At 43.8% G+C, this 15,729-nt stretch overlaps 1 pseudogene across 1 annotated transcript; it reads left to right on the top strand.

Moving 5' to 3' along the window:
* The first annotated feature begins 354 nt into the window (after positions 1 to 354).
* LOC311138682 (paired box protein Pax-6-like) lies at positions 355 to 8,080 on the top strand (annotated as a pseudogene). Its single transcript has 7 exons — positions 355 to 366; positions 6,534 to 6,676; positions 6,839 to 6,921; positions 7,146 to 7,302; positions 7,441 to 7,511; positions 7,727 to 7,871; positions 8,013 to 8,080. The product of its transcript is annotated as a paired box protein Pax-6-like (transcript).
* Positions 8,081 to 15,729: the final 7,649 nt, after the last annotated feature.

Here is a 15,729-nt window from a genome sequence, read left to right on the forward strand (position 1 = left end):
GAGAGGAGGGGAGAGGGAGGGATGGAGGGAGGACGTGCCACACTGTAGCCTGGGGGCACACAACAGCAAAGAGATGGAGAGAGGAGGAAGAGAGAGAGAGGAAAGAAGGAAAGACAAAAGCGAGGAAGAGGAGGGGAAGAGTGAATTGAGTGGGGGAAATTGACATAAAGTGAGATAGATGGATATAGAAATGAATATTTCATAATCAATGTAGCCCCTCCCCTTTTGGGGGGGAATTCACAGAGTTAATAGAGTCACGAAAGGGAAAAGGACACACACACACAGACACACAACCGCACACACACGTAAGCTTGTGTGTTTTGTTTTAAAGACTTGATATTAATTTGTCCCGGCATGGTTGCTATGGTGACCTCCATCCCCCTCCCCCCAGCAGTGAAAAAGAGAGAGAGGGAGAGAGAGCGAGAGAGAGAGGGTGACAGGGATGAACTAACAAGAGACTGAAAAAATGTGCCCTAAAGCTGCACGAATATTCAAGGAACACACATACACACACGCATACACATATACAGTACACACACTCAGGGTCGGCTCTAGCCTTTTGGGCCCTCCCACCTCACAGGCAAAAGTGATTAACAAAATCAACGGAGACCCCCTGGAGGTCAGGGCTCCTGGGCACGTGCCCTGCGTGACCGGTCGGTATTCGGCCATGAATACTACAAGTTTAGATAGCTGGAAAGTCAAATTTACCAATCTAAAAATTGTTAGCTGACATGGCTAATTGAGTGACTGTCAATGACTGACATAACAAGATAAAAATAGCTGATGCACAACCAAATTTCAAACTTGCACCTTGTATATTCTACTATTTTAACTCTCAACAGTAAATTGAGACCCCGACTGAGTTCCTAAAAAAATAAAATATATATACACTATTTATACAAAAATATGTAGACACCCCTTCAACTGGATTTGGCTATTTCAGCCACACCTGTTGCTGACAGGTGTATAAAATCGAGCACACAGCCATGCAATCTCCATAGACAAACATTGACAGTAGAATGGCCTTACTGAAGTGCTCAGTGACTTTCAACGTGACACCGTCATAGGATGCCTCCTTACCAACAAGTCAGTTCGTCAAATTTCTGCCCTGCTAGAGCTGCCCCAGTCAACTGTAAGTGCTGTTATTGTGAAGTGGAAACGTCTAGGAGCAACAACAACTCAGCCGTGAAGTGGTAGGCCGATTCTGTGCTTCCAGCTTTGTGGCAACAGTTTGAGGAAGGCCCTTTCCTGTTTCAGCATTCCCCCGTGCACAAATCGAGGTCCATACAGAAATGGTTTGTCGAGATTGGTGTGGAAGAACTTGACTGGCCTGCACAAAGCCCTGACCTCAACCCCATCAAACACCTTTGGGATGAATTGGAACGCCGACTGCAAGCCAGGCCTAATCGCCCAACATCAGTGCCCGACCTCGCTAATGCTCTTGTGGCTAAATAAAATCAAGTCCCTGTAGCAATGTTCCAACAATCTAGTGGAAAGCCTTCCCAGAAGAGTGGAGGCTGTTATAGCAGCAAAGGAGGGATCAACTCCATATTAATGCCCAAGATTTTGACAAGCAGGTGTCCACATACTTTTGGTATTGTAGTGTATATACTGAACAAAAATATAAACGCAACATGCAACAATTTCTACGATTTTACTGAGTTACAGTTAATATAAGGAAATCAGTAAATTGATCCCGCAGGTGAAGAAGCCGGATGTGGAGGTCCTGGGCTGGCGTGGTTACACGTGGTCTGCGGTTTTGAGGCCGGTTGTGAGTACTGCCAAATTCTCTAAAACGACATTGGAGGTGGCTTATGGTTGAGAAATGAAGATTCAATTCTCTGGCAATAGCTCTGGTGGACATTCCTGCAGTCAGCATGCCAATTGCACGCTCCCTCAAATTTGAGACATCTGTGGCATTGTGTTGTATGACAAAACTGCACATTTTAGAGTGGCTTTTTATTGTCCCCAGCACATGGTGCACCTGTGTAATGATCATGCTGTTTAATCAGCTTCTTGATATGCCACACCTGTCAGATGGATGGATTATCTTGGCAAAGAAAAAATGATCACTAACAGGGTTGTAAACAAATTTGTGCACCACATTTTAGAGAAATAAGATTTTTGTGAGTATGGAAAATTTCTGGGATCTTTTATTTCAGCTCATGAAACGAACACTTTACATGTTGCGTTTATATTTTTGTTCAGTGTATATATATATATATTTGGGGCCCTAAGTGAACGCTTATGCCTGGAGCCTGCCCTGCACACACTTTTGCAGACAGGCATACACACGATACAGTGTACATGTATGCCCATAAACTCACTCACACAAAGACAGCATGCATAGAAACATCTAAAACCCATTTACAGAGATATCTTCTATTCTTCCTTCATTGTTTTTGGACAACAAAATCCCTTATTTTTTCTGTCATCTATTACCTCAGATTATTCTCTGTAGCCAGCGACAGAGAGAGAATGACAGAGAGAGGCAGGTTACGACGGGAGAGAGGGAAGGAAAGAAGGGAGGGAGGGAGCGAGAGAGCGCAGAGTTTTGTCAACCAGAAATAAAACATGTTGGCACCCTCCTTCTCCTCCACCTCCCCCCATCTCTCTCTCCTTGTCTCTCGCTCTCTCTTCCGCGTGCCCTCCCTGTCCCTCTTTCTTCTTCTTCTAATCTTATAGTCATACTTAAGTCCTCTTGTTTTTTCTCTAGTCTTTATAATAATAACATGCTCTTCCTCGTTCCATTCTCTCTCTGTGTTCTAGAAGTAGTTGTTCTTGAAGTAGTTGTGCACTTCTGTTAAGGTTTGGGTCAATTGTATTTCAATTCAATCAATTCAGGTCATTAGAAAATTCAAATTCAAGACGTGAAAACTCATTCTCATTGAAAGTAAATTTAGGCACTTCCTGAATTAAAATGGAATTGACCCCAACCTTGTGTGTTACGAAAAACAACCAATCCAGTCTACCTCCCAAAAAATATCTGTTTGTAGTGTAGTTTTTAGAATATCAGGCAAAAGGTGCTGTATTTTGACTGTAAAACATAGTGAGCTCTCTAACTCAGCAGACACTGAAGAAGACTAAAGATGGATAAAGGGGACTCCTCAATACATCTCCACTATATTCTATTGTATTACAGATGTATTACCCTACAGGACTCAACATTAGTTTGCTCAAACTGTAGATGCATTCTCTCTTCTCATTTTTGTAGTGTCAAGGACTCTCTAGTTCTCTGGGCTAATCCAATTAAATATGCAAATGTGGTGTCACGAGTGACAAAGTGCAGTCAGAGAGAAACCAAGCTAAACATGCCATAGCACGCGTATTTGGTAGCTTGTACTGTGTAGGGTGTGTGTATGAGGGGAGGGGCCTAACGTCGTAGTCCATAAGGATAGCGACTGACCAAGTCGGTGTGTAAGGGTGTCACTGGTGTGTGAGTGTGTCACTGGTGTGTGTGTAAAAAATAATCAAAGTACTGTGTATGAAAGTGTAACTGTGTGTTCTTAGAATGCGACCCTTTCTTTCTTATTTGCACATGTAAATGTATGCAGTTTCTCTCGAAAGAGCCAGAACTGGGCCAGTGGTCTCTCTCTCCCTGTCCTCTGCATCCGAAAGGTCAGAGTTTCTCTCTACAGTCCAACCCTTTGGAACACTATAAGGCCAAACACATTTCAGTTTTAAAGCTTTACCTAAAGGTGTTCTTATGAATGGCTTATAAGCTTGTATTAAGTAGGTTGTTATTCATAGACCATTTATATATAATTTGTTATATATTTATTAACAAGTAAATACTGGTGCATGTCTAAAAACATTATTTACAAGGACATGTACAGACATACAGATCATGAATAATATGGCTTTTACATAAAATGGGTACACTATGGAATAATGTTTAGAAGCCGTCCTTCAAATAAAGTGTTACTAGGCTTTGTTTTAAAATCGATATAGGTGATCGTCATCCTCCCTTCATCCTTCATCCACGTTTCTTTAATTCTCTCCATACTTTTACCAGCCCTCCCTCCTTCTTCCCCTCGTCTCTCTCGCTCTCTCTGTCTCTCTCTCTCGCGCTCTCTCTCTCCATCACCCCTTTTCCTGGCATTAAGTCCAGACCTGACACTGACACTGAGTCTGTGTGTCATCCCTCTCTCCCTCCCTCCCCCTCCTTCTCTCTCCCTCTCTCTCTCCCTCTCCCTCTCTATCCATCGCTCCGAGGACCAGAGTGCCTGCAGACTTGTTTCTCTCTCCCTGGCCCACTCCCCCCTCCCTCGCCTCCTCTCTTTCGCTCTGTCTAACTCTCTCCATCTCTACTCTGGCTCGCCTCCCTGCTCTCGCTTTCTCTTTGCACACACAGTCAACAAAAGCGAGGTCAGAAGAGAGGGATGAGGGTATAACGAAAGAGAGGAAGAGGAGGAAGCGAGAAACCTTGTAAGCGGTGGAGAGACTAGAGAAACGCAAGTTTGGAAAACCATCAGCATCCTCTCTCTCGAGTAGGTGAGTGTCCTTTCACTAAACTTGTCAACCAACACCAATGTTGGGGGAGAGAGAGACAGACACAGACAGAGACCAAATAAGAGAACAAGACAAATCTGAACGAAACAAATAGGAACTATTTATGACAGACACACAGAACAAGTGAGATGTATAGCAAAAGTAACAACTAGACTAGAGGGTGGAACCACACGGAACCAAGATAACTTGATCTTTGACTCAAGGTAGAAATACAGAAAGGCACTGTGAGGCAAACAGGTAGAGATACACCCCGCTAGCAAGATTCATGAATATATGGTCAGAGAACTAGCTCTCACTCTCTGATGCTTCAGGGTTTCTCTTCTTCTTCTGTAATGTATAACCTTTACCCACTTTGTATGTATTCAAGCTAAAGGTCTGCTAATAACGATTTATGAAATCTGCCTGTCCGGTGTCTTATGCTTTTTACCGGTATGGCTCTGTGCTGGTTATGATACCTGGTTGTAGTCATAGTTGGGAGTCTGTCAATGCACAGCACACTCACAACTTTTGAATAAAAGGACAAGGCAGGATTTATTTATACTAATTGTCTCATCCCCATGTATTCCAGTCTCAATGATATTAATTGATTAATGGATCAATGAATCAACTGAAACATTTAGAGTTAAGTGTATAGTGTTACAGCATATTTTGCCCCACAAACATGATAATGTGTGTCCAGTGTTGTGAGTTGTTAGTCTCTTCCATCGTTACTGTAATTAGGGCCTATTTTTGCGTGTTTTTGCAAAGTCCATTGTTTCTTGTGTTTAGTTGTTCTATTTCTCTATCATCATGTGTCATTAGAGTATAGTTACAGTGTTAACGACTGTGTTGTGAGTATTTCTGCACCAATTCTCTGTATACCGCTATCACTATCATCCGTAGTCAGCGTGTATTATTGTATGTACTTTTGTCCCTCCTTTCAGTGTACCATATTAATGTGAAGTTAGGTTAGGGTTAGAGTAATGTGGTGTATTTCTACTCCCCCTTTCTCTGTGTATCACAGGTGTAGCCAGTGTTGTGTGTAATTCTGCTCCCCTGTATCACTAGTACAGCTTTAGTGTTGTGTATATATATTTCCGCTCCCCTTCTGTCTGTGTGTGCACCATAGTCAGAGTGTGTATAATAATGTGTGTAGTGTTGTGAGTATTCTGGTCCCGGCATTGTGGCTGTGTATCATTAGTGTAGTTAGTGTCTGGGGTTGTGTGCTGCCTGTGTGGTTAATGGTAGCTGACAGTGTTACTCTCTCCTCTCATGGGTGTGTGTATAGTCAGTGTCAGAGTGGAGAGGATGTAGCTCCTAATTACTGAGTGTGTTTGTAATGAACTCCCCATGTGTCGCCGTGGGAGGCTAATGCACAAGCGTGTGTGTGTCTGTCTGTCTCCCTTTCTCTCCAAATGTATGTCCCCTATCACTTATTTCCTCTACCTTTCTCTCCTCTTCTTCTCCCTCTCTTTATCTCCTCCTCCCTCTGTCTTCCAGTAGTTCTGATCTGTGTTCTGATTGGAGGAGAGAAGTAAAAGGTCAGAGGTGAAGGGGAAGTGTTATGTGTGAGAAACTCAGCATGCTGAATCTACAGAACACCTCCAGCTGGACTGGGCCTAACAACTGGTACCATCAACCAACACAACACGGTACAGATAGAAGACAGGGGTGGTGTGTGTGTGTGTGTGTTTGTATGTGTGTGACTCGTGGAGTCAGCTTAGGGTGAGCTGGAGAATCTTCCACATGACTGAGCAGAAACAGTGTGCCAACAGCTCCAAAACACACATACACACAGACACACGGACACACAGAAGTGATACACACACCTACAGTGACAGAGAGTGCAAAATACAAAACAGTGAAACATATATGTACATGTGGAGATTTGGAGAATGAATAAACGCTTGTTACACTCAGGCAGACAGTAACAGTGGGTACACACACACACACACGCAAACTCACACAAACACACACACATTTCACCAAGAAAAGCGCTTCAATTATCCTTCTGTTCTAGAACAATCTCTGGATGACGTCAGCGTGCGGATGGTGGAAGGAGGTGAAGGAGTGCAAAGAGAGAGGGATGAGGTAGAGGACGCCCAGCATCACCTCCAGCTGAAGAGAAAGCTCCAGAGGAATCGTACCAGTTTCACCCAGGAGCAGATTGATGCGCTGGAGAAAGGTCTAACCCCAGCCCCAGGCTTCAGTTGAGGCCTGTGGAGATTCAATTAAATTACAGTAATAAACATGAAGGAAAAGCTAAGTTTAATGCCATAGGCATGTGTGTGTGTGTGTTAATGTGAACCATTGTGGGCTTCTTGACCAATTTTTCTCCACATCACAGAGTTTGAACGGACACATTACCCAGATGTCTTTGCCAGAGAGAGATTGGCAGCTAAAATTGACCTTCCAGAGGCTCGCATTCAGGTTACCAACCAACTCTGTCTGTCTGTTTAACCCTCCGTCTCGCTATTCTTAGCCTTTATTCCCCCTAGTGGTCAGATTAGAGTATGACAGATACCAAGGTAGTACCTGAGCTGTTCTCAAACCAGTCCACTGAGACCACCAGTTTTCACATATTTGTTATATTCCAACACAAACACACCTGAATGGTTACAGTTTGATTGATTGATTGATTGATTGATTGACAGGTGTGGTTTTCCAATCGGCGAGCCAAATGGAGGAGGGAGGAGAAGTTGCGCAATCAGAAGAGGTCAGGGGGCGGGACTTCCTGTTCTCAGGCACACGCCCCCCTCAGCACCTCCTTCAACACAGGTGTCTATCACTCTCACCATGGCAACAGCTCAGGTAAGAAACCTGAAAAAAAAAATTTTCAATATGTTTGTAGGTGTACAAGTGTGTGTGTATATGTATGTGTGTGTGTGTGTATTTGTATTACTGTATACAATATTATTTTAAAACATATTTCTGTGTTTCTTGATGAAGCCTCGATGCACAGTCGCAGTGACAACTCTCTCTCAGGCTACGGCTCTCTCTCAGTCTTCTCCAATATGCAGGTAAATTCAACAAATGTTTATTTTTTATTGTGCTATGAACCCCATGGTGTCCATTGTTAACATGACTATTGGTCCTTCATTTTGAACCAAAACTTTTACTGATTCTTTGTTCTGTCTCATCAGTCTTATCGCTGGCTAACAATCTTTTCTCTTTTTTCTTCCTGCATGTCCTGTTACTGCCCCTCTCTCCTCTTCTCTTTGCTCTCTCGCTCCAGTCGTTGCCCCCCCAGTCCGCTCCCTCTTACCCCTGCATGCTACCTCCCTCCCCCTCCTCTCCTCCCCCCCTGCCCCGGAAGTTTGACTCCCTCTCTTACCCCTCTCCTCACCTCCCTCCCCCTCACTCTGCCAGCTCCAACACAGGTGAGTGTCTGCAGCATGTGTGCATGTGAAGATCTAGTATTTAGTTTAGGTACCACTTTGCTAACTCATCCTTCTTCTCTTTGTCTCTCGCTCTTTATCTCTCTATCTCTCTCTGTCTGTCTGTCTTTGTCTCTCTCCCAGGATATCTCTCTCCTGGTGTGTCGGGTAGTGAGCAGGACTTAGGTCAGTACTGGACCAGACTCCAGTGAGAATAACACAGTTACGGCATGACACTAGACCACCTCCAAACCTGCCAGTATCTGAGGATCCACCTATTCACTGTGACTGTGACAGACTAAGATACCCAAACACCCAATCCGTTACAATCCAAAGCGATTACAATCAGTCATTCTAATAATGACAAAAACTACCAATAAAAGTATCAATGACATGGAACAGCCAATGACAATCATGGATGGCCTTGGAACCACCAATGACACTCTAGTATGGGCCTGAAGCAGCCAATGAATTGGTACTGGACTACTAATTACAATTAAAACTTGATCTCAGCGCACAAAGCAATCAAATGATGAACTGGAACTGGATCCCAGCAGACTCCCTCACTCATTCACTCACTCAATCCTTTTGATGTTTTTTCAGATCAAACAGACAATCAAGCATTGAAATGAAATCACCAATCATAGTCAAGCATGGATTTCATTTAACCAATGACAGTTGAGCAGGGATTAATGTAACCAATGACCTAGGAGAGTTGAAGACAATCAAAAACCAATACTAGTGAATAAGGATGTTACTGTGATGCTATATTTTTGTCCTCCTTCTCTCTCCATTCCTTTCTTTCAATCTGACTTTTGCAATCCTACCCCTTTTAAAAATCCCTTCCTTCACCTGTACATTTAGCACTGTGTGTGTGTGTGCGTGGGTCCGTGTGTGTATGTGCAGGCATGAGTGAGTGTTTGTATGTGTGTAGTTGCATTTTGTGTATGTGTGTGTCTTTAAGCTCCAAATCATTTTAGTGTATTCCCTTTTTGTGAAGCTGTTTGAACCAAGAATAAAAATCTAAATGTGAAACTAAACAATGCCTGTTATTTAACAGTAATTTATAAGTAATAATAGGGTTAGCTTGATTAATGTAAGAGTTGGAATGTGCATTGCTTTTATTTTTAAATAAATCGATCCAAGTGAATTTACACCACATATACTGTACAAACAGGGAAATAATGGCTGGAAAGGGAGGAATCCTGAAGTAGCTTTCTTTCTGAACAAAAAACAACTTTGGCTAATTTCAATTTGAGAATATTTATCAAATCTTCAGTAATGTATTGATCTATGTTGGTGAACCACCCCTCAGAGACTTCTGGTGGAGGTTGTGTATTCTATGGTCTTTAGCTCTTGTTTATTTCTAACTCTGTCACTGAGCAGTAGCATTTCCTGCCTATGTGACTGTGGATTTCCTGTTTTTGTTACTCACATCACCACACCCACTTTAAATAATGCCCTGACTGACTGACAAACCAATTCTCACAGGGACATGAAACGCACTCGTACAAACTTGCAAATGCATGCACGCACGCACGCACACACACACATGAACGTGCACACACACATGCATACACACACAGGCATGAACGTGCACACACACACATACACACTGTGTATATGTATACCGTATACTGTTCTTATAATCTTGATAATGACAATCAACACAAACACGCAGTCACAGCCATGCCCATATAAGGTCCTATATGCTAACAAAATTATTTGTGGGATTCCGTGGCAATGTTTAGATAAGTGTAATTAGGAGCAGAGTTAACGAGGTGTGGAGATTCCGAGAGGATGTTGCACGTAAGACATGCTGCTCAAACTATCATATCCCCTATGGACTGTCTCTACCTCCTAACCCACCCAACCCATCAACTCAACTTCTATCAGAGAGCACTTATCTACTGTCTGTCTTTGAACATGGCCCTCCCTCTATCACTTTATCTTTTCCCATCTCTCTCTCTCTCTCTCTCTCTCTCTCTCTCTCTCTCTCTCTCTCTCTCTCTCTCTCTCTCTCTCTCTAACCATACACTCTTCGACTTCACAAGGGTCACTGTATCGGTTTGTATTCACTTTCTTAGGACATTTCCAAAGAACAGGAAGAGTTTCCTTGATGTAAAAGAGCACTGCTGCTTACCAGGTTTTAGAGTGAGTTCAGTCAAAGTAATCAAAAAAGCATAATCATCTACCCTTATACTGTATGATGGTAACAAACACAATCCACCGAGAGTTGTGTCTCTAGGGTAAATATTCAACATTGACATCTCTCTCTCTCTTCACCCCCTCCTTCATTTTCTCGCTCATTATCTCTCTCTCTAGTCTCTCTCTCTCTCATTATCCCCCCCCCCCCAGCTTCCTGTCACAGAGGAAGTGCCTCACCCTGCTGGCTGGCTCCCCATTGGTCCTGGCTCAGAGGAACAGTGATTTGGGGGGAGATAGGGAGGGCAGGACGGGGGGATAGATAGAGGGAGCGGGAGACGTAGCGAGGGAGAAGGGCACGAAACAGGGCATTGGGCAGGCAGGAAGATGAGTGCCAGGCTAAATGAAAGGAGCGAAAGAGAGAGAGGACTGCTTAATGTGCTCAAAATGACGGCGATGAAATGGCTTTGAAGCGGTAAGAAGAGCACTACTGTCCATGCAGAGACTTTAGAAAACAACAGAAAGAGAGGGAGAGAGAGTTAATGAAAGAGAGATGGGCTGGCAGGAGAGACCTCCATAATGTTTTTGTTAATTATACCTTATTACCGTATCGATGCAGTGGCATTTATTTTTATGTTCTGTTCAGTATTTGTTTGAATGTACTTTGTTTATGTACTTTTGTTTGTAACTCATATAACCTGCAGGTGGTCAGATGTTTTTCTATCATTTCAGATGGTGCACGGTCTTATCAGCAGTGTTTTCATTATTCCTTCAAACCTGTCTGTCATGCAGTACACACCTCTCTCTCTCTCTCATTCCATTTTCCATTCCTTCTCTCTCCCTCTCCCCTGCACTCTCACATATGTCCTTTCAACTATCCTCTCCCTTTCCCTCTCTCTCTACTTTCCTCCTCTCTCTCTGTACATTGTCTGTGTTCAACCATTCTCTCGCCTTTCCTCAAATTTTCTCCCTTCTTCTTTTCTTTCTTTCTCTCTCCCTTTCCCTCTCTCAGTACAGTCTCTCCCAATCCTTGTACCAGTGTCTGATTTTAAGCTGACGCTGGGCAGGGTTTGGGGGGGGCCGTGCTGAGGATTCTGCAACAAGTGTGCGTGTGTGTTTGGGTGTTGGGGGGGTTGGTAATCAAAATGAAGAGAACATTTCATAGGACTCCTGAATCATCATCATCATAAACAACACGACCTTGCTTTTTGTGGTAACCTTTAGAATTTGTTCGATATTCATTGCCATTGTTGTTAGATACAAGTCATGTATTTATTGATGAGTATATGTACAGCCTGTACAGGCTACTAATAAATAGTACGATACATAATGAAAATCTGTGCTGTTTGTAGTTTTTTTATATATATATCTTTTACTTTTTGATATTTTATAACCTAAGATTGAACTAAATCCAATTAATCAATAGTTTGAAAAAGTTTGATTTATCTTTGAATGCACTGTAAGGAGCGGAGAAACACTATTTTCACGCCACTTAGATGCAGCTACAACCGAAAGTGACTTTTTCCTAGCAGATTAGGAGAGTTTACGCAGCAGGTTAGGAGAATTAACATAGCAGGTTAGGAGAATTAGGTTAAGGTTAGGAAAAGGAGTAGGGTTAGGGTTAGTGAAAATGCTCTCCTAACCTGCTACGAAAATCACTTCTGGCCGTAGCTGTATCGAGGTGCTGTGAAAAGAGTGTGTAGCTCAGGGGTTCCCAAACTTTTTTGGCCCATGACCCCATTTTGATATCTGAAAATTCTCAGGACCCCAACCATGTGAAAAACATTCTGTAATTAACAGCCAATGTTTACTTTTTTATTTGGGGCTATGGGAGTCAATTGAAAAACATTCTAACATTATTTCTGATTGTCTTCTCAACTCACCATCACATACCTTTAATGTGGGGCTATGACAGTCAATTGGAAATTAGTCTGACATAATCTTATCTCACCAAAACTAATGAGATGGGTGTGCATGTCGCGTCAGAGCTTCTCAAAGTCAGGGGGCGTGGTCGACAGTGCGCACCTCATCTCTGCTGTCACATCCAAACTGGATCGATTTTTGGTTTTAATGCAGACAAGAGCACTAATGGTGCTATCAAGATAACTGGGAACTCTGAAAAATACGAGGTCAAATCTAGATAGAGGCCAGAGTTCCCGAGTTGGAATTCGGAGTTGGATGACCGTTCAAAAAGATTTTTCCTAGTCGGAGATGTTTTTTTCCCGAGTTCCCAGTTGTCTTGAACACACTGAAGTCGGTAATCTGAGATTTCCGAGTTCCCAGTTCCCAGTTGTTTTGAACGCGGCATTAATGCACAGAGGGAAACCGCAGGGTATTCCCTTTGAGTCAGGAACAAAAACTCCTCGGTTATTACCCGTGAATGCATTTGGTCACATGACAGCTCGATCAGCTGTTCGATTACACTTACCGGCATGTCAACTGAGCCAGGGCCACAGTCAAACGGATTGGGAAGTAGGTCCCAAAGTGCTCTTCCAAGCGCAGTCATCACTCGTGTGGGACACTTACGATGTTGTTTTCTCTTAGAAACATGCACAGCCGAGGGAAGGGGGCATGGTTAGCTTTTGAAAGTCTCTCTCCAATAATAATAATTTCATCTGAATCGGTCACTCGGTTTTTGTATTTCCCCTGCATGCTTGCAAATACTGTATGTCTTTTACATAGGCAAGGAAACACATTTAATTTTCATTACACAGAAAGTCAACCAGTTTTTTTCAAAAGCCTACCATTCGATCCCATGGAATCAGTTTTCCGTCAATATAGCCACGCAGCACACTGTACATCCCCTGTGCCGTTTCATGCTCGGGAATCGTGAGACAGAACAATATGTCCTTGTGAATAGCATCCCCCGACATGGACAGCAAACAAAAGTCAATGCATGGGCATCTCGCTAACGTCCATTTGTAGAGCATAAACTGGGGAGTTTGAGTCCTTCAGTCAGAGTTTCCTCTTGATTGCTAGTAATATCATAAATTATTTGTCTGACAAAGTTATTGATGTGAATTTCTGTGCCTCTGCCTCCCCACACATTGTTTTCACCATATCAATTGCGGCCGGAAATATCAAAGTACCTGCAAATATAGTGTGTGGTTTCATAGCGTAGCGGGCCTATAGCCATTAACCGTGGGAATGATTCAATTGCAACGGTCAAGTGCGGTCTATTCCCATGATATAAGGGTGCTCTCTGGTTGAATTTTATCTTTTAGATTTGAATAATTTTCATCTAGATTTTAAAGCTTAACCACATTACAATGATTTTGAGATACAAAGACGAAATTATAATATCTATATGTTTTTGTATATATATTTTTTTCTTCAGTATTTAGGAAATTCTCCTGTGACCCCATTTTCATATCAGGCGACCCCACATAGTGTTGCGACACCTAGTTTGGGAACCGCTGGTGTAGCTGTATCGAAGAGGCATGAAATGAGCTTCCACTTCCACTTTTAGAGAGCGGACATCTTTTATGTCTAAGCCGTTGTTTTGCCGGAATTGTAAAAGGTATGGACATGTATCAAGTGTGTGCGAAGAAATGTTGTTGAAGAATCTGAGGGTGTACGATGTTGTAATTGTGATGGCAGCCACATTCCCAATTTCCCGGAATGCCCGGTTAGGGTAAAGGAGTATGAAGCGACAAGGGTCAGGGCTATACAGCAGGTCTCCTACATGGAGGCACGTGAATTAGTTGAATGAGCAAAGGGAGCTGAAGAAATGGCGGTGGATTGACATAATAGTATCTGCAGCTGAAAGGTTTTTGGGTTTCCAGGACTCCACTGCCGAAACATTGCAAAGAATACTGTCCGAAGATGCTCTTCCTTCTTAGGCCCCAGAGCCTGTAGTGATGGGCGTTAGCAGTTGAATCTGAATAAAGGAGTACATTGAGTTTAGTTTATTTTGTTTCGTTTTATTTTGTTAATTATTTGGCCTGATATTCGGCCAAAACAATCAGTGGTGGCATGCACCTGTAGCATTTGTTTGCGGACCGCAGTAATATCAAAGAAGAAGACCCCGTACAGTAGGTGGCGGCAATACACCAATAGGTGTGGTCTGCCATAAAACTTTAAAGAAGAAGAAGAGAGCGGACATGCGCAGATGTTACGTTTGGTAGAAGCGGATATGGCGCTTGAACCTCATGGCGGTGGAAATAAGGATGAATGGACTTTGGTCCAGAAGAATGGAAAATAAGCAAAATTGTTGTGGGAAATAATGTGTAGTTCTGATAATACCCCATTGTATCTGGTAGGAGTAATTTTTTTGTTGAAAAAAAGGATATGCCTGTCATGAGATGGATTGGTAGATAAGTGGATAAGTGGGTGGTGGGGCTGGTGTGATTATACACACCTGCAGCGAGTTAGCTAATCAGACAGGTAGCTGGGGATTGGCTGTCATTTTCTTTAAAAGCCCTTTGTTTTGTGATGTTCGGTGCTGGGAGTTTAGCGGAGAATGTCTCTCCATGGGGATCGGGCCCCTATGCAAGTGTCCATGTCTTGGACCTCCCAAGTGGCGCAGCGGTCTAAGGCAATGCATCGCAATGCTTGAGGTATCACTACAGACCCGGGTTCGATCCCAGGCTGTGTCACAACCGGTCCCATAGGGCGAGGCACAATTGGCCCAGCGTCGTCCGGGTTAGGGGAGGGTTTGGCCGGGGGGCTTTACTTGGCTCATCGCACTCTAGCGACTCCTTGCGCCTGCAGGCTGACTTCGGCCGTCAGTTTAACTGTGTTTCCTCCGGCACATTGGTGCAGCTGGCTTCCGGGTTAAGCGGGCATGTGTTAAGAGGCACGGTTTGGCGGGTCATGTTTTGGAGGACGCGTGACTCGACCTTCGCCTCTCCCGTGCAGCGATGAGACAAGATCGTAATTGGATTGCAATTAGATATAATGAAAAGGGGGGGGGGGAGGGAATAAACATGGGTGTTTGCTGTGATCGCACTGGACCAATGTCTGCGGGACGAGAAGTGAGGAAGTGGGCGGCTGCGCTGACGACGAACTGGGACTGTGGAGCTGATTGGTGATCCGAGAGCAGAGGACCGAGAGAGGCATTGGTACAACGCAAATCTAGGAGCTTTAGCTCCACCAAGTAAGGGACGTAATTCTTCCTGTGTTTCCCTTAAACTACTTTCCCTCTCTGGGCTGTTTTGCCACGCCACTGAAAACCACTATTGTCGGCAGGTTTCCCTGCCATCTGTCTCCCTCTCGTTCAGCACCGGAGGCGGGGCCATCGGATGACGTCGCCAAGCAGACTCAGACTGGGCACGTTCCAGGACAGGGAGCTGTGCGGATCTGGATATCTCTAGACGGAGACGTTTACTATGTAATTGTTGTGGGGATATGGTTCTCGTCAGGCCCTAGAAATCCAGAACCTATCCCCACCCTGTATATGTTGTCTTATCTGTCTTTCCTCCTCCCTATCTTGTCCTTTAGAGGGGTTGGCAGAGTAGAGCAGGGCCAACGGTGGGTCCCATATTGCGTGCAGCATCAGGAGTGAGATTGTAGTGCCTCTCACCATATTGTTTGCAGTGCCTTCCCTTAGAATAACTATCTTGTTGCAGTGTCATATCAGAATAATGCAGTGTATCACTTTTACATGCCCGATATTTACCTGAGGGAGTAAGGGGGAGAGTAACCTACCTGAGGGGAGGCTCTACTGTGTCGACACAGTCCAGGAAATCGTACAGTCTGCTGTGGGAGGTGGGGA

The sequence above is a fragment of the Coregonus lavaretus genome (genome assembly GCF_964263955.1).
Source record: "Coregonus lavaretus genome assembly, chromosome: 2".
NCBI lineage: Eukaryota > Metazoa > Chordata > Actinopteri > Salmoniformes > Salmonidae > Coregonus > Coregonus lavaretus.